Source organism: Thalassophryne amazonica, chromosome 15, assembly GCF_902500255.1.
Source record: "Thalassophryne amazonica chromosome 15, fThaAma1.1, whole genome shotgun sequence".
Classification (NCBI taxonomy): Eukaryota; Metazoa; Chordata; class Actinopteri; order Batrachoidiformes; family Batrachoididae; genus Thalassophryne; species Thalassophryne amazonica.
In genome coordinates this window covers 63785916-63811781 of record NC_047117.1, presented here as the reverse complement: position 1 = coordinate 63811781, position 25866 = coordinate 63785916, and positions in this window count along the sequence as shown.

Here is a 25866-nt window from a genome sequence, read left to right as displayed (position 1 = left end):
AATAAAAATAAATCACTGCTTGGTGGTTTTAAGTTCACAGAGTTCATATTGGTGTAAGCCAGTTTACGCAAGCATTTAATAATAGAAATGTCACGCGGGTCCTGTGCTGGAGATAGAAAGAGGTATTGCTGGCACAAAAAAGGTGATATGTATCACGGATAACACACAGAAAATATTCACATTCAGTGTGAAGTGATGTAGGACATGAAGACCCTGTGGGCATCAGTCCACCTTAAACTCTAATTTTGAACTCCTTAAAGCGAATGAGGAAAGGGAGTGAAAAAAGGCTTCAGGGTCCAGGGAGGTAGATTCCAATTAAACATTCAGAGCAAAATTTAAACCTCTAATAACAAATTATTACCCCAAATTAACTGGCGTGGGAGGCATTACGCACTGAGAATGTTGTCTTATTAGATATTGCTAATATGCCTCAAACCATCCTGAAATGAGCTGCATGTGTTGTGAATACAAAACATAATTATGTCTGTGCACGTCTTTAACTGTGGATGACAAATGATGACCATTTTCCAACAAATACAGAATTCAATTATATTAAAAATGGACACAACCACTATATATATATATATATAAAATCTCCCTCACATCCCCCCTGGGGAGGGTGGTATGTGTGTTCCTCAAGCTCAGCTCCACCAGAGGCCTGGGAGTTTGAGGGTTCAGCGCAGTATCTTAGCTTTTCCTAGAACTGCACTGTTCTGGACAGAGACCTCTGATGTTGCTCCTGGAATCTGCTGGAGCCACTCTTTCAATTTGGGGGTTACAGCTCCAAGTGCTCCTATGACCAGTGGGACCACTTTGGACTTTGCCTTCCACATCTACGAGGTCTGTGAGAAAAGTATCGTACCTTTTTATTTTTTTCAAAAACTATATGGATTTGAATCACGTGCGATTACATCAGCCAACCTTGAACCCTCGTGCGCATGCGTGAGTTTTTTCACGCCTGTCGGTTGCGTCATTAGCCTGGGGGCAGGCTTTGAGTGAGCACTGGTCCACCCCTCCCGTTGGAATTCCTTTGTCTGAGAACTTGCTGAGAGACTGCCACTTTGCTTGATCAAAATTTTTTCAGAAACTGTGAGACACATCCAAGTGGACACCATTCGAGAAATTCCTATGGTTTTCTGTGAAAATTTTAACGGCTGATGAGAGATTAAGGAGTGTTACTATCACTTTAAGGATAGCCCACGGCGCCGGACAGCGCGCCGCGCCCCGAGCCGCCATCATCAGCCTGTTTCAAGCTGAAAACTTTCAAATTTAAGCCTCTGTTGATCCAGGATGTCGTGAGAGAGCTGAGAAGTTTCAGAAGAGGTCGGAATCAGCAGTTTATCCGGACATTCCACTGTTAAAGGAGATTTTGTAATGAAAGATGTGCAGACGGATTCACGCGGCGGCAAAGAGAAACACCTCCGTATTGGAAACCATTCGAAAGATTCAGGCGGCTTTCGATGGCTTTCAGTCGAGTGAGTATCCGAGAAATTGTTTAACAGCTGGGCATGTTCTAACTTGTCCTGTAAGGCTTCCAACGGAGGTGTTTTCCTGTGGCGCCGCGTCATGAGCGGCTGGGTGCCGACGCGCGAATCACGTCTTTCATTACAAAATCTCCTTTAACAGTGGAATGCCCGGATAAACTGCTGATCCCGACCTCTTCTGAAACGTCTCAGCTCTCTCATGACATCCTGGGTCAACAGAAGCTTAAATTTGGAAGTTTTCAGCTTGAAACAGGCTGATGACGGCGGCTCGGGGCGTGGCGCGCCGTCCGGCGCCATGGGCTGTCCTTAAAGCGATAGTAACACTCCTTAATCTCTCATCAGCCATTAAAATTTTCACTGAAAACCATAGGAATTTCTCGAATGGTGTCCACTTGGATGTGTCTCACAGTTTCTGAAAAAATTTTGATCAAGCAAAGCGGCAGTCTCTCAGCAAGTTCTCAGACAAAGGAATTCCGACGGGAGGGGTGGACCAGTGCTCACTCAAAGCCTGCCCACAGGCGAATGACGCAACCGACAGGCGTGAAAAAACTCACGCATGCGCACGAGGGTTCAAGGTTGGCTGATGTAATAGCACGTGATTCAAATCCATATAGTTTTTGAAAAAAATAAAAAGGTACGATACTTTTCTCACAGACCTCGTACTCTAGCTGCTGCTTCAGCCCTTTGGTATCTCTCTATTTCTTGTGCTCCTTCTTCCTGATGTTGTCAGCAGGGATTGCCATATCAGGTAGATCACAACTGCGGTTTTCTTTCCCTTGCCAACCTATGTCTGGCTGGTTGGCCAGTAGCTGCTTGCCTGTTTGGAATTTGAAGTCCCACAGGACTTTAGCCTTGTAATTTGCAACCACCTTTGTTGGCATCTCTCATTGGGATTTGGGTACTTCTAATCCATATGCAGCACATAAGTTCCTGTACATGATTCCCAACACTTGGTTGTGCCTCTCAGTGTATGTTGTTCCAGCTTGCATCCTGCTACTACTTGTATGTCTTTTGGGGCACATCTGCACTGCCTGCAACTGGTGTCCTGTTAGCTGTGGTAGACTCCTGCCTCTATGGTTCTGGTGCTTAATGCTTGTTCTTGTGCTGCCATGATCAGAGCCTGTGTGCTGTCCTTTAGGCTGGACATTTCTAGCCACTGCTAGGTCATCTTGATGTCAGGCATTTCCTCTATCTGTCGATGGTACATTCCATGGAGGAGCTTGGTCTTAGGGATGCACCGATCCACATTTGTTCACGTCTGATCCGATGCCAATACCTGAATTTGGATATATGCCGATACCGATACTATTCCGATACCAGAGTTCTATTTGCTTTACTATTACTATTATTATTGTTGATTTTATGAGGATATTTTCTATTCCCAGTTATACAGCTTCATGAAGTGTTTAGAAGAGGATTTTCTCAAAAAGAAGACCTGAAAGTTCAGCTACAATTTGCCAGAAGGCATATCTAAGATGCAAGCCTTGATTTGATGTTTTGGTGAAAGAATGAAGTACTTTTATTTATAGACTTTAATAGACTTATTTGTATAGACTTAAAAGAGAAAATACAGCTCTCTCTCTCTCTCTCTCTCCAATTTGAATGGAGTTTTACGAGGTCTATTAGAAAAGTATCCGACCTTATTATTTTTTTCAAAACCATATGGATTGAATCACGTGTGATTGCGTCAGACAAGCTTGAACCCTTGTGCGCATGCGTGAGTTTTTTCCACGCCTGTCGGTTGTGTCATTCGCCTGTGAGCAGGTTTTGAGTGAGGAGTGGTCCACCCCCTCGGTGGATTTTCATTGTCAGGAAATGGCGGAATGATTTGGGCTTTTTTTCCCATCAGAATTTTTTCAGAAACTGTTAGAGACTGGCAGCTGGAAACCATTAGAAAAATGTATCTGGCTTTCGGTTGAAAATTTTACAGGCTTCACAGAGATAAGGACTGTTACTACAGCTTTAAGGACGGCTTTAAGGATGCTCGGCGCGCCGCGCTCCGTGCCGCCGTGATGAAGCCTCACGGGACATGTTCTGGCATGTCCAGGCACATCCACAATTTCTCGGATAATCACTCGATGGAAAAACCACCAACAGCTGTCTGAACGCCATCTCAAAGCCGTCCTGTGAGACCAAAACGGAGGTGTTCCTTTGTCTCGCTCCATCAGCAAATCGGTCGTGACGCGCGAAGCCTCCGCTCGGCTTTCCATGACAAAATCTCTTGTTAAAAGTGAAATCTGCCCGGGAAAATGGCTGATGTCCAGCTCTTGTGATAACCAGAGAAAGTGCACACGAAGGTCTTGGATCCACAGAGCCATCCGTTTAGAAATGATCCGGTGGTTTGTGGCTCTCGATGGCGGCACGGAGCGCGGCGCGCCGAGCGTCCTTAAAGCCATCCTTAAAGCTGTAGTAACAGTCCTTATTCTCTGTGAAGCCCGTAAAATTTTCACCGAAAGCCAGATACATTTTTCGAATGGTTTCCAGCTGCCCGTCTCTAACAGTTTCTGAAAAAATTCTGATGGAAAAAAAGCCCAAATTATTCTGCCATTTCCTGACAATGAAAATCACCCGAGGGGGTGGACCATTCCTCACTCAAAGCCTGCTCACAGGCGAATGACGCAACCGACAGGCATGGAAAAACTCACGTATGCGCACGAGGGTTCAAGCTTGTCTGACGCAATCACACGTGATTCAAGTCCATATGGTTTTTGAAAAAAATAATAAGGTCGGATACTTTTCTAATAGACCTCGTATTGACATGGGAAACATATGTTTACATTGTCAAAGCAAGTGTTACAGTAAAAAATAAAAATTAAGTCCTCTCTCTCTCTGTCTCTCTCTCTTTTCAATTTCAATTGAAACATACGTTTACATTGCCAAAGCAAGTGTTGGAGCAACAAAAAAGTCCTCTCCCTCTCTCTCTCCCTCCCTCTCTAGCTATCGCTGTCTCTCTCGCTCGCGCTCACTGTCTCTGTCTCTCTCGCTCGCTCTCACTGTCTCTCTCGCTCGCTCTCTCTCTCCCTCACACACCGTTTTCCTGCTGAGTAAACTTGGAACTTTTTGGAAACACAAAGCCTTTCAACTGCAACATAAACCGTAAATTTCTGAATGTCAGCAACGCTCACACTAGGAACTCTGGATTAATACTGAAGGATTTTGATGGAGTTTTTTTTCCATCCAGCAGACAGAAACAATCTCTGTTCAGGTTTGCTCCTGTATTGTGCTCTGAACTGCTGTTTTATAGCGTTTCACAGCCTCAGGGCGTTGAAGCGGCAAAGCAAGGCAATCGCACAAGTCACCAAGTGTGGAATATACCAAGGTGATGCGTCCCCACTACCTGTTCTGCATAGGTCTCAACCCCCTCAGCCAACTCATCCCAAAGAGTGGCTTCGGCTATTCATTCGGGAGTGGAGTAACCATCATCCACATCCTGTACATGGAAGTGGCTTGATGACTACCCTTGTTGTATGTATTGGTTGTTACGATCCTTAGTGTAGGCTGTAGCAACACTATTGTGCTTTATACTCTAGTTATCGGCTTTATTTAGCTTTTTTGGTTAGCAAGGTGTGCTAGGCTAGTTATAGGCTAAATTACGGTAGCTCTTCTGGCTATAGTTAGCCAATTTTCGGGATTTATACTCTTTTAAATGATGTAGATTTTTAATGGTTCTTCAGCTTAAACGGTTCTTTAATAGATATCAATAGATAGTATCTAAGTTTGGGGTTTCCATTAGAAAGTATGTAGAGTACGGAAATTGTCTTTCTATAGTGACTATCCATAACTTAGCTAGCCGGGTGAACTTTAGATAGGAACCTAATAGATACTATATCATAGCTTTTGTTTCTATAATAACATAACCAGATTTATATCTTAGCCTACTAGCCATAACTTTGTTTTACTACAAGTCTACAGACTAGGTAGATCGTATATTTCAATCTTTTTCTGTAGGAGCACTTACGTTTCAGGTACTAACTCCTATAATATTATGTAGCTATATTTCTTGTATATGTTACTTACTGCCCTGTTTGTGTAAATGTCACTTACATACGTGCTGTTCATATTCTTGAGCCGCTTGGGTGAGTAGGGAGAGTTCCCATGGGATAAAAAAGCTTTTAAACCTACCATCCCTGGTTCTCAGGACCAGGCACCTAGGTGGCTCTGTCCCTTCTTCTTTCTTCCTCTCTTGTGTTTTTTTTTTATATTAAGAACTACCTTAGTATACACTAGTAGAGTTCCACCTTAAATTTCGAATGTATAATAGAAGATGTACCTTACTGAATTTTCATGGATGATATCAAGCTGTATGTCAAGAGTGAGCGAGACATCGACTCACTGATCCACCTCACCAGGACCTACAGTGAGGTTATCAGGATGTCATTCAGATTGGATAAGTGTAGCCGAATGGTGGCAAAGTGAGGTAACGTGATCTGGACTGAGGGTGGAATTGCCAGAAGGCAGGATAACAGACAGCTACAAGTACCTGGGAATCTCACAAGCCAATGGGAACCATGATGAAGATGCAAGAAGGTCAGCCACAATCAAATATCGCTATAAGGTAAGGACAGGTGCTGAGAAGCCAGCGCAGTAGTAGGAACAGGATCTGACGCTTACTGAGTGTTGTTAGAAGGAAAGATGATATAACACAGTGGTAAACATACCACTGTCCCAGCTTTTTTGAAATGTGTTGCAGGCATCCATTTCAAAATGAGCAAATATTTGCACAAAAACAATAAAGTTGATCAGTTTGAACATTAAATATCTTGTCTTTGTGGTGTATTCAATTGAATATAGGTTGAAGAGGATTTGCAAATCATGTATTCTGTTTTTATGTACATTTCACACAACGTCCCAACTTCACTGGAATTGGGGTTGTAGGTCTACAGAGCACCAGGATCAAAAAAAAATTGTGGAAAAGCTGACTGAGATATACAACTTTATTAAAAATAATAAGCTTTTATTTGTTTGTGAAGACTTCAACATAGACTTCTTAAATCCTCATTGCCAAATGAATATAACTGAATTTATAAATTCTGTGTTATGTATGGGAATGTATCCAGTAATTACCCATCCAACTAGGATAACTGCGAACACATCAACACTTATTGACAAATGTTACCATGGCGAATTTAGAGGGGGGATTACTTTTTGTGACATCAGTGATCATTTGCTGGCTTTTGTAGTTTTCAATTCTTTAGTTGATAGAATTGACCATACTGAAATTACAAATTTCAACAGGAAAATAACAGACGAAAACTTCGGAAAATCTTAGAATGGATTTAATTTAATTGATCAATCTTATGAATCTTTCATTTCTATCATTTCCAATTTATATGATAAACATAGCCCTTTGTGGTTAAATGTTCGAAATAAGCAAAATGTTGACAAACCTTGCAAAATGCATGTAGAAAGAAAAATTTTCTGTATAAGCAGTTTTTCAAGCTAAGCACATTTGATGCTGAGAAAAGATATAAGACATATAAAAACAAACTAAAATTATGTGATCTTGTAAAAGCCAGTATTATAGTGATTTATTGGAAAAAACAAAACAAACATTAGGGTACTTGGAAGCTTTTAATGAAATCATAAATAAGAAACAAGTTGTTAAAGAATACCCTGCCTTTTTGCACAAATACTGATAGAGTTGATAGGGGAAATAAAACTATAGCGGATCACTTTAATTGCTTTGTTAATGTGGGTAAAAATTTTGCAAAATCAATTGTATCATCTAAAATGTGCTCTTTGGATTACAGAAAAAAACAATTAATAAAATTCTGGATTCAATGTTCATTAAAGAAACTGATGAACACAAAATAATTGACATTGTTCACAAACTCACGGGGAAAAAAAAATCAATTCATAGCAATAATTTTGATATGTTTTTGATAAAATATTATTGATTGTATTGTTAAACCTTTCACGTATATTTGTAACTTGTCACTAATGACTGTGAAATTTTCTTTCAGAATGAAATTAGCTAAAGTGATAACACTGTTTAAATCTGGTGACAATCATGGGCTTTCAAATTACAGGCCAATCTCACTCTTACCACAATTTTCCAAAATTTTGGAAAAGGTATTTGTAAAAAGGTTAAATGATTTCATAACTAAAGATCATATACTTAGTGAACAGCAGTATGATTTTAGGAAAAATCGCACAACTTCACAGGCTGTTTTGGCAGCCAGACTCCTTCTGCTGGGGTAGAGTTGAGTTCAGCTCCTCTCAGCTGTCTCACTGCTAGAAAATATGTAGCAGACAGGAGCTAACAGGGTTTATAATGTTTTCACCGTTACTATGTTAAAACACAATGGTCTAAACATTATCGGAACTAAATTTACCGGAAGCTAATTGGTCTGCTGATGGTTTTTGAAGTTAGCTGAAAAGCTAATCCGCTAACAAAAAAGTTAGCTTCGCTAATTAGCGATTAGCGGATAAGCGGAACTGTGCCCACCACTGTCACCTCTATGCTTCTCAGTTGGGACAGTGTTGTGGGGGTTGTTCTCATCCTTCAAACACAGCGAATGGAGCTGATACCAAAAAACTCTATTTTGGTCTTATCTGACCACATGACCTTCTGCCATGCCTCCTCTGGATCATCCAGATGGTCAATGGTGAACTTCAAATGGGGCTGGACATGTGCTGGCATAAGCAGGGAGACCTTGTGTGCCCTGCAGGATTTTAAACCATGACGACATAGTGTGTTACTAATGTAGTTTTGCGACTGTGGTCCCAGCTCTCTGCAGGTCATTGACCAGGTCCTCCTGTGTAGTTCTGGGCTTTCTCAGTATCATCCATACACCAAGAGGTGAGATCAAGCCCCAGAGAAGACTGACAGTCATCTTGTGTTCCTTCCATTTTCTAATAATTACACCAACAAATGTTGCGTTCTCACCAAGCTGCTTGCCTATTGTCCTGTAGCCCATCCCAACCTTATGCAGGTCTACAATTTGGTCCCTGGTGTCCTTAGACAGCTCTTTGGTCTTGACCATGGTGGATACGTTGGAGTGTGATTGACTGTGTGTGTGGACAGGCAACTTTCATACAGGTAATGAGTTCAAACAGGTGCAATTAATGCAGGTAATGAGTGCAGAATAGGAGGGCTTCTTAAAGGAAAACCTAACAGGTCTGTGAGAGTTAGAATTCTTGCTGGTTGGTAGGTGATCAAATACTTATTTCATGCAATAAAATGCTAATTCATTTTAAAAATCATACAATGTTATTTTCTGAATTTTCTTTCTAGATTCTGTCTCTCACAGTTGAAGTGTACCTCTCCATTCTTTGTAGGTGGGAAAACTTGCAAAATCGACAGTGGATCAAATACGTATTTGCCTCACTGTGAGTGTGTGTGTGTGTGTGTATATATATATATATATATATATATACACACGAGGTCTGTCCGTAAAGTATCGTACCTTTTTATTTTTTTCAAAAACTATATGGATTTCATTAATATGTTTTTACGTCAGACATGCTTGAACCTTGTGCGCATGCGCGAGTTTTTCCCACGCCTGTCAGTGACGTCATTCGCCTGTGAGCACACGTTGTGGAAGGAGTGGTCCCGCCCCCTCGTCGGATTTTCATTGTCTGGAAATGGCGGAATGAAAAGGACTTTTTTTCCATCAGAATTTTTTCAGAAGCTGTTAGAGACTGGCACCTGGAAACCATTCGAAAAATTTATCTGGCTTTCAGTGAAAATTTTACGGGCTTCACAGAGAATAAGGACTTTAACTACAGGTTTAAGGACCCCTTTAAAGGACGGTCGGTGCGCCGCGCTGCGAGCTGCGACGATGCGACGATGCGGCACAAACCACTGGATCATTTCTAAGCTGATGGCTCTGTGGATACGAGACCGTCGTGTGCTCTTTCTCTGGTTATCACAAGACCTGGACATCAGCCATTTTCCGGCAGATTTTACTTTTAACAAGAGATTTTGTCATGGAAAGCCGCGCGGAGGCTTCGCGCGTCACGACCGATTCGCTGATGAAGCGAGACAAAGGAACACCTCCGTTTCGGAGTGTTAGAGGACAAGTTGGGACATGCCTATCTCGGCTTTCAGTGCTTACCAGCCCAGTGAGTATAAAAGAACTTGTGGAGAGCTGGACATGTCCCAACTTGTCCTCTAACACTCCACAAGGCGTGCTCACAGGTGAATGACGTCACCGACAGGCATGGAAAAACTCACGCATGCGCACGAGGGTTCAAGCATGTCTGACGTAAAAACATATGAATGAAATCCATATAGTTTTTGAAAAAAATAAAAAGGTATGATACTTTACGGACAGACCTCGTATATAGATAGTAGGGGTGTCGGGAAAAAAAAAATCGATTCACGTCCGAATCCCGATTATTTATTACGATTCTGAATCGATTCAAAATGTCCAAGAATTGATTTTTTTTAAAAGCATTTTTTAAACATAATCTTGCTTACTTGTTGCGTGTACTGTTTGTCAATGGCTTCCGTACTACAGCGTCCCTGCGGGGGGGGTCCGGCGTGCTTCAAACACTTGCGCACTGCAGAGTGCAGTGGCTGTAGCTTAGCATGGTGGACGAAGAGCTAATTCAGCCAGCACCGTCTTTGCTGAAGGCAAATGTTTGGGCGCATTTTGGATTTTATTATTTGTTGCGTAAGAAGGAGCTTGACATGACTTATGTAGTGTGCAGAATCTGCAAAATGAAAGTCAATTACTTCGGAAACACTTCAAATCCGCAAGCCCACATGCTACGCTATCACCGGGAGCTAAAAGAGGGGAGCAGCGGTCTCTGCCGACTACTGACCAGCGCTTCGCTAAACTGCCAGCCAACTTCCAACGAGCAAAGCAGATAAGTAATTTACATCTAGAATCACTTGATTAACCTTGTAATGCTGCATTTCTTAAACATAAACATTTTTTAAGTAATATAACTATTTCTCAGAGCTCTTTGAATCGTCAAATCATCACCCCAAGAATCGGAATCGAATTGAATCGTGAGTTGCTGTACGATTCACATCCCTAATATATAGTTGTATGTAAAAGTTTGGGCACCCCTGATAATTTTGATGATTTTCCTTTATAAATCATTGGTTGTTTGGATCAGCAATTTCAGTTAAATATATCATATAACAGACAAACAGTGATATTTGAGAAGTGAAATGAAGTTTATAGGATTTACAGAAAGTGTGCAATAATTCTTTAAACAAAATTAGGCAGGTGCATAAATTTGGGCACCCCAACAAAAAAAAAATACATCAATATTTAGTAGTTCCCCCTTTTGCATAAAGAACAGCCTCTAAATGCTTCCTATAGCTTCCAACAGAGTCTGGATTCTGGTTGAAGTTATGATGGACCATTCTTCTTTACAAAGCATCTCCAGTTCAGTCAGGTTTGTTGGTTTCCGAGCATGGACAGCCCGCTTAAAATCACACCACAGATTTTCAATAATATTCAGGTCTGGGCACTGAGATGGCCATTCCAGAACATTGTACTTGTTCTTCTGCATGAATGCCTTAGTAGATTTTGAGCAGTGTTTAGGGTTGCTGTCTTGTTGAAAGCTCCAGCCCCGGCGCAACTTCAACTTTGTCACTGATTCATGAAGACTGTTCTCAAGAATCTGCTGATATTGACTGGAATCTATGTGACCCTCAACTTTAACAAGATTCCCAGTACCTGTACTGGCCACACAGCATGATGGAACCACCTCCAAATTTTACTGTAGGTAGCAAGTGTTTTTCTTGGAATGCTTCTTTTTCTGCCATGCATACCGCCCCTTGTTATGCCCAAATAACAATTTGACTTTCATCAGTCCACAGCACCTTATTCAAAAATTAAGCTGGCTTGTCCAAATGTGCTTTAGCATACCTCAAGTGACTCTGTTTGTGGCGTGTACACAGAAAAGCCTTCCTCTGCATTACTCTCCAGGGCTCGAAATAGTACGTGCATGTGCTAGTTTGTGCACATATTATTTGAGCGGTGCACGTAATTTTATACTGCACTAGCACTGGTGCAAGTAACTTTATCCAACTTTTATCAACTACAGGCACCAGTAGAATGAACCAATAAAGGAATAAATAAGGAAAAAAACAATTTCCATTGTGTTGTCTTCATCTTCCCTGCATTTTATGACTCTCACACACGGAGCGAGTTGCTGTGCTCTATTTGTTGTGTTCGCGCGCACATGTAAACAAAGAAAATAAAAAAAAATGGCTTGCTGCGGTTACTCTCTCTCTCCCCCTCAAACGCTGTCATCACTGTGTTATAAACCAGTCACCATTTGTTTTATTATACATCTGTGTAGTTAATAAAATTATCTTCACAGACAATAGGTTCACACGCGCACGTGAAAAAAAAAAAAAAACAAACTGGCTGCCGCTGCAGTTCCTTTACGGAACCCGGGAGAGGTCACTTAAAGTGATGTTGTTTTCTGGCCATGATAATTTGTGCGCACGTTTTCCTTTAATTGAGCCCACAAATGAATAAAACGTGCTCTCAATTTAATAAAACGTGCACGTTCTCCTTTCATTCAAAATTAACTCCATAATATAACCTAAATTGTCATCCTCACGACGGGGAGAGGCTTCGCCCTCAGCATCCTTTTTAATGTGCTTAAACTCCAGATGATGCAATGCTGGGCAGCTGGAGTTCTCTGTATGTCCTTTTGTGCCCAAACCATGATGATACACCCTGACCAGAGCCATTTCTAATGGGGAAATGTATTACACTGTCTGCTGGTTTGTTGGCTAACAGCCAACATTTACGTGTCAAGACAATGTTGAGTGCAAGTTTACAAATTGTAGCCAAGTTTTAAGTAGATCGTGCCCTTGTTTTACTCAAACGATGCTTAAAATGTGCGCACAATAAAAACGTGCGCACATTCTCTCCAAATGCTAAACATTTTGCAATGACACTTCCAGGGCTCCGTAGTTCCTTGCTCTCTCTCCCCTGAAACTCTATCATAATTGTGTTATAAACCAGTCACCATTTGTTTTATTATGCATCTGTGTAGTTAATAAATAAAATAATCTTCACGGTTGATTCGTTCACGCGCGCACGTGAAAAAAAAAAGTGTCTGCTGCTGCTGCTACTGCTCTCCCCTCAAACTCTCCCCAGAGAGGAAGAGTCTGACACATCAAAGGAGGAGTTTTAAGGTTGATATAAGACTGACTTTTGGTTGTGCAAGTAATTTTTTTTTGGTGCGAGTAATTTTTTGTTACCAACACAAGTAGGTTAAAAATGTACACTCAACAAAAATATAAACGCAACACTTTTGGTTTTGCTCCCATTTTGTATGAGATGAACTCAAAGATCTAAAACTTTTTCCACATACACAATATCAACATTTCCCTCAAATATTGTTCACAAACCAGTCTAAATCTGTGATAGTGAGCACTTCCCCTTGCTGAGATAATCCATCCCACCTCACAGGTGTGCCATATCAAGATGCTGATTAGACACCATGATTAGTGCACAGGTGTGCCTTAGACTGTCCACAATAAAAGGCCACTCTGAAAGGTGCAGTTTTGTTTTAGTGGGGGGGGATACCAGTCAGTATCTGGTGTGACCACCATTTGCCTCATGCAGTGCAACACATCTCCTTCGCATAGAGTTGATCATGTTGTCAATTGTGGCCTGTGGAATGTTGGTCCACTCCTCTTCAATGGCTGTGCGAAGTTGCTGGATATTGGCAGTAACTGGTATACGCCGGTTCAGAGCATCCCAAACATGCTCAATGGGTGACATGTCCGGTGAGTATGCCAGCCATGCAAGAACTGGGACATTTTCAGCTTCCAAGAATTGTGTACAGATCCTTGCAACATGGGGCCGTGCATTATCCTGCTGCAACATGAGGTGATGTTCTTGGATGTTGGCAAAACGGGCCTCAGGATCTCGTCACGGTATCTCTGTGCATTCAAAATGCCATCAATAAAATGCACCTGTGTTCTTCATCCATAACAGACGCCTGCCCATACCATAACCCCACTGCCACCATGGGCCACTCGATCCACAACATTAACATCAGAAAACCGCTCACCCACACGACGCCACACACGCTGTCTGCCATCTGCCCTGAACAGTGTGAACCGGGATTCATCCGTGAACAGAACACCTCTCCAACGTGCCAAACGCCAGCAAATGTGAGCATTTGCCCACTCAAGTCGGTTACGATGACGAACTGGAGTCAGGTCGAGACCCCGATGAGGACAACGAGCATGCAGATGAGCTTCCCTGAGACGGTTTCTGACAGTTTGTGCAGAAATTCTTTGGTTATGCAAACCAATTGTTTCAGCAGCTGTCCGAGTGGGCTGGTCTCAGACGATCTCGGAGGTGAACATGCTGGATGTGGAGGTCCTGGGCTGGTGTGGTTACACGTGCTCTGCGGTTGTGAGGCTGGTTGGATGTACTGCCAAATTCTCTGAAACTCCTTTGGAGACGGCTTATGGTAGAGAAATGAACATTCAATACACGAGCAACAGCTCTGGTTGAACATTCCTGCTGTCAGCATGCCAACTGCATGCTCCCTCAAATACTTGCGACATCTGTGGCATTGTGCTGTGTGATAAACTGCACCTTTCAGAGTGGCCTTTTATGTGGGCAGTCTAAGGCACACCTGTGCACTAATCATGGTGTCTAATCAGCATCTTGATATGGCACCACCTGTGAGGTGGGATGGATTATCTAAGTCAAAGGAGAAGTGCTCACTATCACAGATTTAGACTGGTTTGTGAACAATATTTGAGGGAAATGGTGATATTGCATATGTGGAAAAAGTTTTAGATCTTTGAGTTCATCTCATACGAAATGGGAGCAAAACCAAAAGTGTTGCGTTTATATTTTTGTTGAGTTACGATACGATACGATACACTTTATTGTCCCCTCAGGGAAATTTGTCTTGGACTCATGCTAGGTGCCTTACAAGAAAAGAGAAAACAAACAATACAGATAAAAACACAACCACATCCATAACAAATTAACATGACAGGAGTCAGGAGAAACACCATAAATATTGCATAATTCCAATTTTAAACATTATTGTTTAACAATTTAATAGACATGGGGACGAATGAATTTTTAAATCTATTCAGTCTACTCCGAGGAACTCTGTACCTTCTCCCAGAAGGAAGGAGAGTGTATGTACTCTGCATGAAGAACATGAACTGAATCCATCAGTATCCTCTGAGCTGCTTTCAAAACAGACTCTTCATAGAGTGTATTGAGGGACTGATATTGTTTCTTTCCGATTATCTTCGGTAGTTTCGACCCCTGCTCTCCCAACAGCATCTCCTGCAAAGTGCTGTATAGTTGAATGATGCACAGAGACACTATCTGCAGCAAGATCATGTTGTAGGTCTTTGGAACAGGTCTGTGGGTTGACTATTCTCACCATCTTTCCCTTCATCTTATCTGAGTTTTTTCTTGGCCTACCACTTTGGGCCTCATCTCATACTGTGCCTGTGGTCTTCCATTTCCTCACTATGTTCCTCAACGCGGACACAGAGCTGAAATCTCTGAGATAGCTTTTTGTATCCTTCCCCTAAACCATGATGTTGAACAAGCTTTGTTTTCAGGTCATTTGAGAGTTGTTTAGAGGCTCCCATGTTGCCACTCATTAGAAGAGATGCAAAGAGAAGAAACATTTGCAAATGGCCACCTTAAATACCCTTTCTCATGATTGGATTCACCTGTGTTCCAGTAATTAGTGCTAAATGTATTCAAATCAATAAAATGACAAGGCTGCCCAGATTTATGCACCTGCCTAATTTTATTTAAATAATTATTGCACACTTTCTGTAAATACTACAAACTTCATTTCACTTATCAAATATCAGTGTGTTTGTCTGCTATATGATATATTTAACTGAAATTTCTGATCCAGACAACCAATGATTTATAAAGGAAAATCATGAAAATCATCAGGGATGCCCAAACTTTTACATACAACTGTATGTGTGTGTGTGTGTGTGTGTACACACACATATATATATATATATAAACTGAAATGGCTGTATCCAGATTACAAATAATCCAAAGTATTCCAAATTAATTTTGTATTCAGTAACTAATTACATTTCAAATTATTTCAAAGTAATCCTACTCAACTCAGCATTTGCACTCCTTACCTAGCAACTCAACACAAAGTGTGAAAGACTACGTGTTTTACATAACTTTAGCCACGGATTAATGCATTTTAATGAATACATCTGTTTCCAAACATGAAAAGGCATCTTGCTGGAACTCATTATGACACTGATAATGATGTTATATCTGCAGTGGATGACTTCCTTGAGGTCCATGACAAGACCTACGAGAACTGCAGCGGTCCTGCAAAATTGTGTGGACTTACATGGGGATTATGTTGAAAAATAAACCATTACATTAATTCAGTTGTCGTTTCTTCTTGGAAGGCTCAAAATGTTTCAGTCACCCCTCATACCTACAATTAGCTGAAGTCCCATTCGATTTGGACCTACCAGGACAGACTGATGGCAGAGTCATGTTCTAAATCTAACAGCTCATTACATACAAATAAATGAAATACTATCCCAACCACCTACCACCATTTCTGCTTTCTTTCAGGCTCACTTGTAATCATGTAAAATGATAAGGCTAATTTTACTGTACCCAAACAGAATGTACTGTATTTTCATGTTTTCTGGACCATTTGGCTGCATTTCTTTAATTTGTTTTGCTTGTCCTGTGATTTATATTTTAAAGTGACATATGTGAAAAATACTGCATTATCATCTATGCCTACAAGATGGCAAAGTCTACACATGACAAGCTGCTTCTGTATACTCATCTGACTAAGGTACTGTAATTCACACTCTGGAGCAGAAGGTGAAAGTAATGATCCATTAAGCTGGATGGTAACTGCTGAAAAACAACACAAGAAGATCTAAATGAGAAGGACATGCTGGGTCGCAGAATGAGAAAAATTAATAAATCATGCTATCAAACTGAAAGAGCAGGTTCTTGGGGGGGAGGAGGAAGAGGCAGGAATATACTCTTCATACTACTTTGCACTCTACTTGTTTGGACTGTGTGGGACCACTAACGTGCAGGACATTTAGGCCAAGGAAAGGCTGAAGTATGTTTCAAAAATAAATAGCTTTAAAATGATTAATTACATTCAGTGAGGGGAAGCGTGCACACATTTAGCTTTGTGCACAACCAGTGAACAAATGTTTCTGTTCAGTGGCTACAATAAGCAGTTTACACTGAGTTCTTTGTGCTTGGTACAATAACATTAATTAGCCTGTTAGCATCTGCTTGCTAATGTGATGTTTGCATTATAAATAAGTAATGCACTGATTAAATCAATTTTGCTTCATGTTGCATGAAGCAACAGCACCAATTCTCAAAAATAAATGTGCCATATGATGTGAAAAATAAGGTACCACCGATTTTGTCTGTTGTTGCCAAGTGCATCCAGTTTTTCTGAAATGCTTTCACACATCTTATCTGTTAATGTTAGAACCTTTGTAGTATCTTCTTTGATTTTACCTCCCGATGAAGGACTTATGTTTTGATCCCATGAAAGTATTAATTATGGCATTTAAAAAGATCTCAAGTGTTCAACCGAAATGTTTTCAGTCAACTTTTAAATGCAGGTAAAGTTGGCAAGGGCCTCAAAATGACTAGAATTTGATTAAATGTGAATGATTTCATACTTTAAATAGTTTATGTACAGATAAATCTACATGTCTACATATCAGCACATATATGGTTCTATGAGGTGACCAACACAGTGCAGTGTGGTTACTGCACTTCAGACAGAGATATAATTGTCCAGATTTTCTGTTGCACCACAAAATGTCTAGTCAGCAGTTCACTGACCGCTGCCATGGGGAAATCACTCAGAGCTCCAGAGCACACACTCGGCAAACTCTGTGCCACTCAGATTAAATGTACGACTGTGCCTGCTATAGTTCAACTGCAGCTTTCCCAAGCACCACTCAATACTTCCAGGACACGTAAAAACATGGACACAGAGATGGGTTCGACATGAGGCACGGATCAGTTTGAGCTCTGCACTTTTTCTTAAAAATTATAAAGAATATCACAAATGTACTGGCTGGTATAATGGGGTACTGTTTTTGAAAAAAGGAAACTGACAGATACATTGGTCCAGTAGGGGAAACCGGGGCACGGTGAATCACGGGGCACAGTGAATCACGGGGCACAGTGAAACAGTAGCTATATCTGCAAAACTACATATATATTTGCAGCACTTATGCCATATTTTTATGCATAAAGACATCCCCCTTATCAATTAGTATTAAACAATAACTTGCTGTATTAGATCCACAATAGAATAACCTAAACCTACGGATAATGTGTTAATTCTGCCACAAAACAACATTTCTGATCCACTGTACCCCGGCTTCCCCTAATGTGCTTCACAAAAATACTAAAATCACTGTGATGACATATTGCCAGATTTCAGGTGAACTGCTATGTATATCATACGTCATCATGTTGACACGCCACAGTTGACTGACAGGCATATTAACACAAATACAGAATGATATGCAGCGGGTATAGCATATGCTAACCAGAGTCATCTTTAGTACAAGAGTCAATAAATAAACAGAATGTCGATGTAAGAATCTCCAAAACAAATGATTCATTCCAATCCCAGAAATTCGGTCATTGCAGGAACACTTTGATTAAAGTAGATAAGGTGGATGATGCATTGCCTCAACACATTAACTCCAATATACCACAGAGATCTGTGTTTACATCTGTATGTCAATGAGATATGGTGTGCGTCTAAGTATGGGTATTACCACAGATCTCTGCCCGTCTGTCTGTATCGTGTTCCACTGCATACAAACACCCTGTAAGTGTCTGAACACACACACACACACACACACACACACACACACACACACACACACACACACACACACACACACACAACACACACACACACACACACACACACACACACACACACACACACACACAGTGGGAACTGATTGGGCTAGCCAGCATGCAAAACAATGCTGTGCCCACAGACAGCTGGTAATGGGATAAGTGGTGGGTTATGAACTTATCATCTGAACGCTATGTTAGGTATGTAAATGAAGATGAGAATCTGTCGGCCCGATGTGCAGCGTCCATCGATATGACAGCTACAGTGAAGCTGGCTGCAGCACTCTAAATTACAGATTTATGAGAAATGTGTTAAATGTATCTCATTCTAATCCAATTACATTTTTTCCGTGAATCTGATTGGTTAATCGTGTGAGATTTCAGACCATAAAATATCTCGTGGATGGTGGCAAAATATTAAAACCATTTCACATTTGATGTGTTACTCCGCCCCCTGACCTGCGCAGGTGTCAATGATGCTGTCACCTGAGAGCGACAGAAACTAGTGCAGTGACGATGATCCCGAAATGCCTGGATTTAATGGATTCAACTGGATTGATTGATGGATTTACTGTGGATTTAACTCAATGCAAAAATAAACCATGTAAACGATGGAACTGGATTAGAATGGGAATAACCTTGTTGTGTCTGATGATTTGCGGACATTTGTGTTCGATTACAGTCGCAAATATCCTTTGAGGACGGTAGAAGGAGGCAGGGCGTTAACCTTAAAGTCTGCCAAATCTCAGCCACATGGAGTGTGCAGCCAGTACTCTGAGTGCCGGTGTTCTGTCAAGATGTGCGGTCTTGTCGAATTGTGCTGCGTCGTCACATAAATCGACAGTTCCACGTCCGAAAATTATTGTGCTGTAAATACACCGTGCACATGCAAATTTGAACTTTTGAAAATTGAAAAGACACTTATTGCTGTTGTATTTTCATGTAAAGACAAAACTTATGTATGTTTCCTTCAGTGGGGGAGCTCAACTCCACGTGTAAATATTCTGTCGAGTTGAGCTGTCAAGTTGAGCGTCCCGACTATATTGTGCTGTAAATACAGCGTGCACATGCAAATTTTAACTTTTTAAAATTGAAAAGACACTTATTTTCATTCCTCGGTCGCTTGCTTGGAGAGTTCAACGCGGTAAAGAGAGGCACATCAACCCAACGGGGGGAGATGTTGACGGGGGTGGGGGTGGGGGCGGTGAAAGTCTGGGTATAGAGAAATGCGCATGCGCAGCTGCGCGGAGGGCTGGCCTCTCATCAGGAATGACATCTCATCAGAACACCGGTCCCAAGCCTGGATAAATGAGGAGGGTAGAAGGAGGTAGGGCGTTAACTTTAAAGTTTGTCAAATCTCAGCCACATGTGCAGCCTGTACACTGAGTGTCAGTCCCAAGCACAGATATAAAACAAGCCAAAATAAAGATGCAGAGTATAAATCAAATTTCCATATTGGATGGTCGAGGCATGGGTTAACAACAACCGCCACTGGTGCCATTGCTCAACGGTGCCAATGGAAATTGGGCTCCGGTGGGGAAAGAAGAAGAACAAGAAGAGGAGGAGGAGACCATGTCCACAGACAGCAGAAGAAGACTAAAACTAGAAGGGTGGAAGTGAGAGTTGAGACTTTGAATGTTGGCAGTATGACTGGTAAAGGCAGAGAGCTTGATTCCCCTCTGTGGCCTTTCTGTGTGGAGTTTGCATGTTCTCCCCGTGTTTTCTCCGGGTGCTCCGGTTTCCTCCCACATTTAAAAGACATGCAGGTTAGGTGAATTAGAAACTTTATAATTGTCCAGGTCTCCCTTGCAAAAAAGGTCTCAATTTCAATGGGACTAACCTGGTCAAATAAAGATTAAATTAAATTAAATGATGGAGAGGAGAAAGGTAGACATACTGTGTGTGCAAGAGTCCAAGAGCAAGGGAAGGAGCATAGGTGGTGGGTTCAAGATGCATCGTGGTGACGCTGGGAAAAGAAATGGTGTTGGGGTCATTTTAAAGGAAGAGCATGTTAAGAGTGTGTTGAAGGTTAAGTGAGTGTCTGACAGGGTGATGTGAAGTTGGAAACTGAAGGGGTGATGATGAATATCATCAGTGCATATGCCCCACAGGTAGGCTGCAAGACAAAGGAGAAAGAAGATTTCTGGAGTGAGTTAGATGAGGTGGTGGAGAGTGTGCCCAAACATGTAAGAGTGGTGACAGGAGTGGACTTCAGTGGCCATGTTGGCAAAGGAAACAGAGGTGATGAGGAAGTAATCAGCAGATATGGTATCAAAGAAAGGCAGATGGTAGTTAATTTTGCAAAAAGGATGGAAATGGCTGTGGTGAATACCTACTTTAGGAAAGGGAGTAACACAGAGTGACATAAGAGTAGAGGAAGGTGCACACAGGCGGACTATATTCTTTGTAGAAGAAGCAAGCTAAAAGAAAGCGGAGACTGTAAGGTGGTGGCAGGAGAGTGTAGCTAGACAGCATCGGATGGTGGTTTGTAGGATGACTTTAGAGGTGAAGCAGAGGAAGAGAGTCAGAGCTCAATAAAGGATCATATGGTGGAAGCTGAAGGACAAAGACTATTGTGTGAAATTCAGTAAGCAGGTGAGAGAGGCACTGGATGGAGGGGAAGCAATTTTGGACAATTGAAATAGTACTGCAGAAGTGGTGAGGGAGACAGCTAGGACAGTCCTGGGTGTGACATCTGGACAGCGAAAAGAAGACAAGGACACTTGGTGGTGGAACAAAGATGTCCAGGAAAGCATAAGGGAGAAAGAGATTGGCGAAAAAGAATTGGGATAGTCAGAGAGATGAAAAAAGTAGGCAAGAGTACAAGAAGATATGGCATAAGGCCAAAACAGAAGGGGCAAAATCTAAAGAAAAGGCATATAGTGAGTTGTACAAGAAGTTGAATAGAAAGGAAGGAGAAAAGGACGTGTACCAATTTAGCAGACAAAGAGAGCTGGAAGGGATGTGGAGCAGGTGAGGGTGGTAAAAGATGCAGGTGGTAATCTGCTGACAAGGTGTGTTGAGAAGGTGGAGGGAATATTTTGAGGAGCTGATGAATGAAGAAAATGAGAAAAAAGGCTGGATGATGTGGAGAGAGCAAATCAGGAAACACAAGAGATTAGTAAGGATGAAGTGAGGGCAGCTATGAAGCGGATGAAGAGTGGAAAGGCAGTTGGAACACATGACATTCCAGTGGATGCATGGCAATGTCTAGGAGAGATGGCAGCGGAGTTTATAACCAGATTGTTTTATAAAATCTTGGAAAGTGAGAGGATGCCTGAGGAGTGGAGACGAAGTCTTCTGGTTCTTATTTCTAAGAACAAGGGTGATCTGCAGAGCTGCAATAACTACCGAGGCATAAAGTTGATCAGCCACAGCATGAAGTTATGGGAAAGAGTAGTAGAAGCGAGGCTTAGAAAACAGGTGAAGATCTGTCAGCAGCAATATGGTTTCATGCCAAGAAAGAGCACTACAGATGCAATGTTTGCTCTGAGAATACTGATGGAGAAGTATAGAGAAGGCCAGAAGGAGTTACATTGTGTGTTTGCGGAATCAGAGAAAGCTTATGACAGCGTGCCAAGAAAAGAGTCTTGATATTGTATGAGGAAGTCTGGAGTGGCAGAGAAGTATGTGAGGGTAGTACACGACATGTCAAGGACAGTGTGACAGTGGTGAGATGCACAGTAGGAATGACAGGCTCATTCAAGGTGGAGGTGGGATTACACCAAGGATCAGCTCTGACTCCTTTCTTGTTCGCAATGGTGATCAGCAGGTTGATGGATGAGATCAGACAGGACTCTCCATGAGCTATGATGTCTGTAGATGACATTGTGATCTATAGTGAAAGTAGAGAACAGGTTGAGTCTAGCCTAGAAAGGTGATATGAGATATGCTCTGGAGAGAAGGGGAATGAAAGTCAGTAGGAGCAAGACTGAGTACATGCGTGTGAATGGGAGGGACCCCAGTGGAATAGTGCAAGGAGTACAAAGAGTAGAAGTGGTGAAAGTTTATCAGCTGCAGCTGACCCCAAGTATTTAAACCTGGAACCACACTCTCCATTACTTTGGACATGTCCAAAGTAATGGAGAGTGTGGTAGAGAGGTGAAGAAGAGAGTGCAGGCAGGAGTGTGGAGAAAGATGACATGAGTGATTTGTGACTGAAGAATATTAGCAAGAGTGAAGGGGAAAGTCAACACAGTAGTGAGAGCAGCTATGTTGTACGGCTTAGAGATGGTGGCACTAACAAAAAGACAGGAGGCAGAGCTGAAGATGTTGTAATTCTCTTTGGGAGTGACGACAATGGACAAGATTAGGAATGAACATATCATAGGGACAGTTCAGGTGGGACAGTTTGGAGACAATGTCAGAGAGGTGACATTGAGATGGTCTGTACATGTGCAGAGGAGGGACCCAGGGCATATAGAGAGAAGGATGCTGAGGATGGAGCCACCAGGCAGGAGGAAAAGGGAGAAGGAGGCCAAAGAGGAGGTTTATGGATGTGCTAAGGGAGGACATGCAGGTGGTTGGTGAGCCAAAGGAAGTTACAGAGGACAAGGTGAGATGGAAACGATTGATCTGCTGTGGCGACCTCTAATGGGAGCAACCAAAAGAAGGAAAAAACAAACAAAGAAAGTGTGCATACCATAAGGATGCACGGAAACAAATATACCAGCTCAAAATAACAATATCTAGCCTGTCAGATATTACTTTGCACCTGAACATATCATCTGACTTCTTGTCAGATTATGGCACAACACTGCATCACTTTAAAACATGGATGAATGTTGGCGCTCGCTCACTTGAGTTATGGATTTCAAAACCTTGCCAAAGGCACTCGAATGACACAATTCATCTGTGTCCAGTTCAGTCACAGGCATTTCCATCAAGAAATCGACCCTATATAGCAAATGCTTCCACAGCTACATCAGACAGAAAACGCTCTGCCCTTTACAGATTGTCTTTGGAGGGAATAAGGAAGGAAGAAAGAAAGGAAGCAAAGAAGACAAGAAGAAAGCACATAAGCAAAGAAGCATTAAATAAGGAAATTAGGAAACAAAGAAAAAAATTAGTTTTGCACACGAGTAATGGACAATTCTACTGTCACCAAATTATAATCAGAGCAATTTTTTGAGATGTGAACTAAAAACTACAGCCATATTTTGCTGTCCTTGAAACTTACCATATGTAACTGCCCTACTGACAGGAGGACATATTGGTGTCAAGTTGTTTAGATTGCAGGAATAAAGACCGCTAATGGGGTGGGTAAGGTCTAGATTACAGTCACCTGTCCTGCATGTTCTCCATCTCTTCCTGCTCCACCCACTGGTAATTAACAAAGTCAAGTTTATTCAGCCAATCAAGAGCTGGGAAAAACCAGATTTTACTAATCGATTGTGGCTGCAGCAGGAACACGTGGAAAACATGCAGTGCAGGTGATCTCCAGAAGAAGGCCTGGTTACATTACTTCTGTATATCACTTTGAGGTGACTAACATTTGGTCACCAATACTACCAAATAAGAAGGGACCAAGAAAGACCCCACTGGCCTTGGACCAAGGATGAAGTGATTCTTGGGTCATGCATCTCTCTTTTATAAAACAATACATATCAAGATAAATAGGCTATGATATGATTCAGGAGCTATACTTTTTATTTGGTGAGTTGCGACATGCCTATCTCGGCTTTCAATGCTTATCAGTCGAGTGAGTTATAAGAGAAATTGTGGAGAGCTGGGCATGTCCGAACTTGTCCTCTGACACGCCAAAACGGAGGCATTCTTTGCCTCGCTCGAACAGCGAATCGGTCCTGACACACGAAGCCTCCGTGCGGCTTTCCACGACAAAATCTCTTGTTAAAAGTGAAATCTGCCGGAAAATGGTTGATGTCCAGCTCTTGTGATAACCAGAGAAAGTGCAAACGACGGTCCCAGCTCCACACAGCCATCCGTTTAGAAATAATCTGGTGGTTCATGCCTGTCGTCGCGGCTCGGAGCACGGCGCGCCGAGCGCCATTGTGGGCCGTCCTTAAAGCTGTAGTAATAGTCCTTATTCTCTGTGAAGCCCGTAAAATTTTCACCAAAAGCCAGATAAATTTTTCGAATGGTTTCCAGGTGCCAGTCTCTAACAGCTTCTGAAAAAATTCTGATGGAAAAAAAAAACCCCAAATCATTCCGCCATTTCCAGACAATGAAAATCCGACGACGGGGCGGGACCACTCCTTCCACAAGGCGTGCTCACAGGCGAATGACGTCATCGACAGGCGTGGAAAAACTCACGCATGCGCACGAGGGTTCAAGCTTGTCTGACGTGAAAACACATGAATCAAATCCATATAGTTAAAAAAAAAATAAAAAAGGTACGATACTTTATGGACAGACCTCGTATTTCATTAAAAACCAGGAACCTTCTTTAGGTGTTTGTGACAGGCAGGTTGGTTAGGACACAAATGCAAGGCTCACGCGAACAGTTCTGGTTGATAAACATGGCAAGCAATGGTCAGTACACGGGAAGGCAGTCCAAAAAACCACAGCAGCACTACAATAATCAATCATCAGGTTTAAGCAAGGTCGGAACAAATGGGCAGGAGGTCGAGAACACGAAGAGACAGGCAGGACTATGAAATACAAAACCGAGAGCTGGAAAGAAGGTGCAGGGTGCATCAATCTGGCGAAGAAACAGAGCAAAATGAGCAGTATATATACACCCAAGTAATGAGCTGCAAATTGAGAGCAGGTGAGCATGGAAAGCACCAGAAGGAGGGCGTGAACAGGGAGAGAGAGAGAGAGAGAGAGAAACGCCCATCACCAAGAGAGACAGAAAGACCCAAGCAGGAAAAAATTCCAACAAGAAAACAAACAAACGGGAAAGCAACCAAACAGACAAAACAGATCAAAGCAAAGAAACAAAAGCAGATCAAACACACCCCCTGACAGTTTGCTTCTGAACTGTTACACGGTGGTGGTGCCTTTGCTTTCTTCTTCTTGACCACTGGGGGCAGCACCAAATAAAGAAACAGAATATTACTTTAAAATCAATTTTGATTCAAATCTAATTGTTATACCCCTAACTGATTCAATTTTGATGCAGTTCAAATTAAGGGGTGGATTCCGCTTGTGGGATCTTTGATCCCAAATCCTTTGATCTTGGTGCTGCCTTTGATTTGTGATCCTATAATCAGGATCAAAGGGCTCAGGATCAAACCAAAAGCGACAAAAAAAAAAAAAAAAAATCAGAGAAAGATTCCAAAGATCAGCAATCAGAATCAAAGCTTGAATGAAAGAAAATGACAGTGATGTAAACAGAGCACTGCTGGACCCTGGTGGAGGTCTTTGGATGCCCTTCTAGTCTAAGTTTGCTCACAGATGTGGACGGTGCTCAGAGCTGCACTGCTACCTTGGTGTGGCAGCTACACATCAGCATGTCTGACTGTTTGAAACAGTGATTTTGTGTAAATCCTGTCTCAGAGCACATTACCGTTTGGACCAATCCAAACACCCTGCAGCAGGACCCTTCTTCATCACCCTTGTCTTTTTGATTT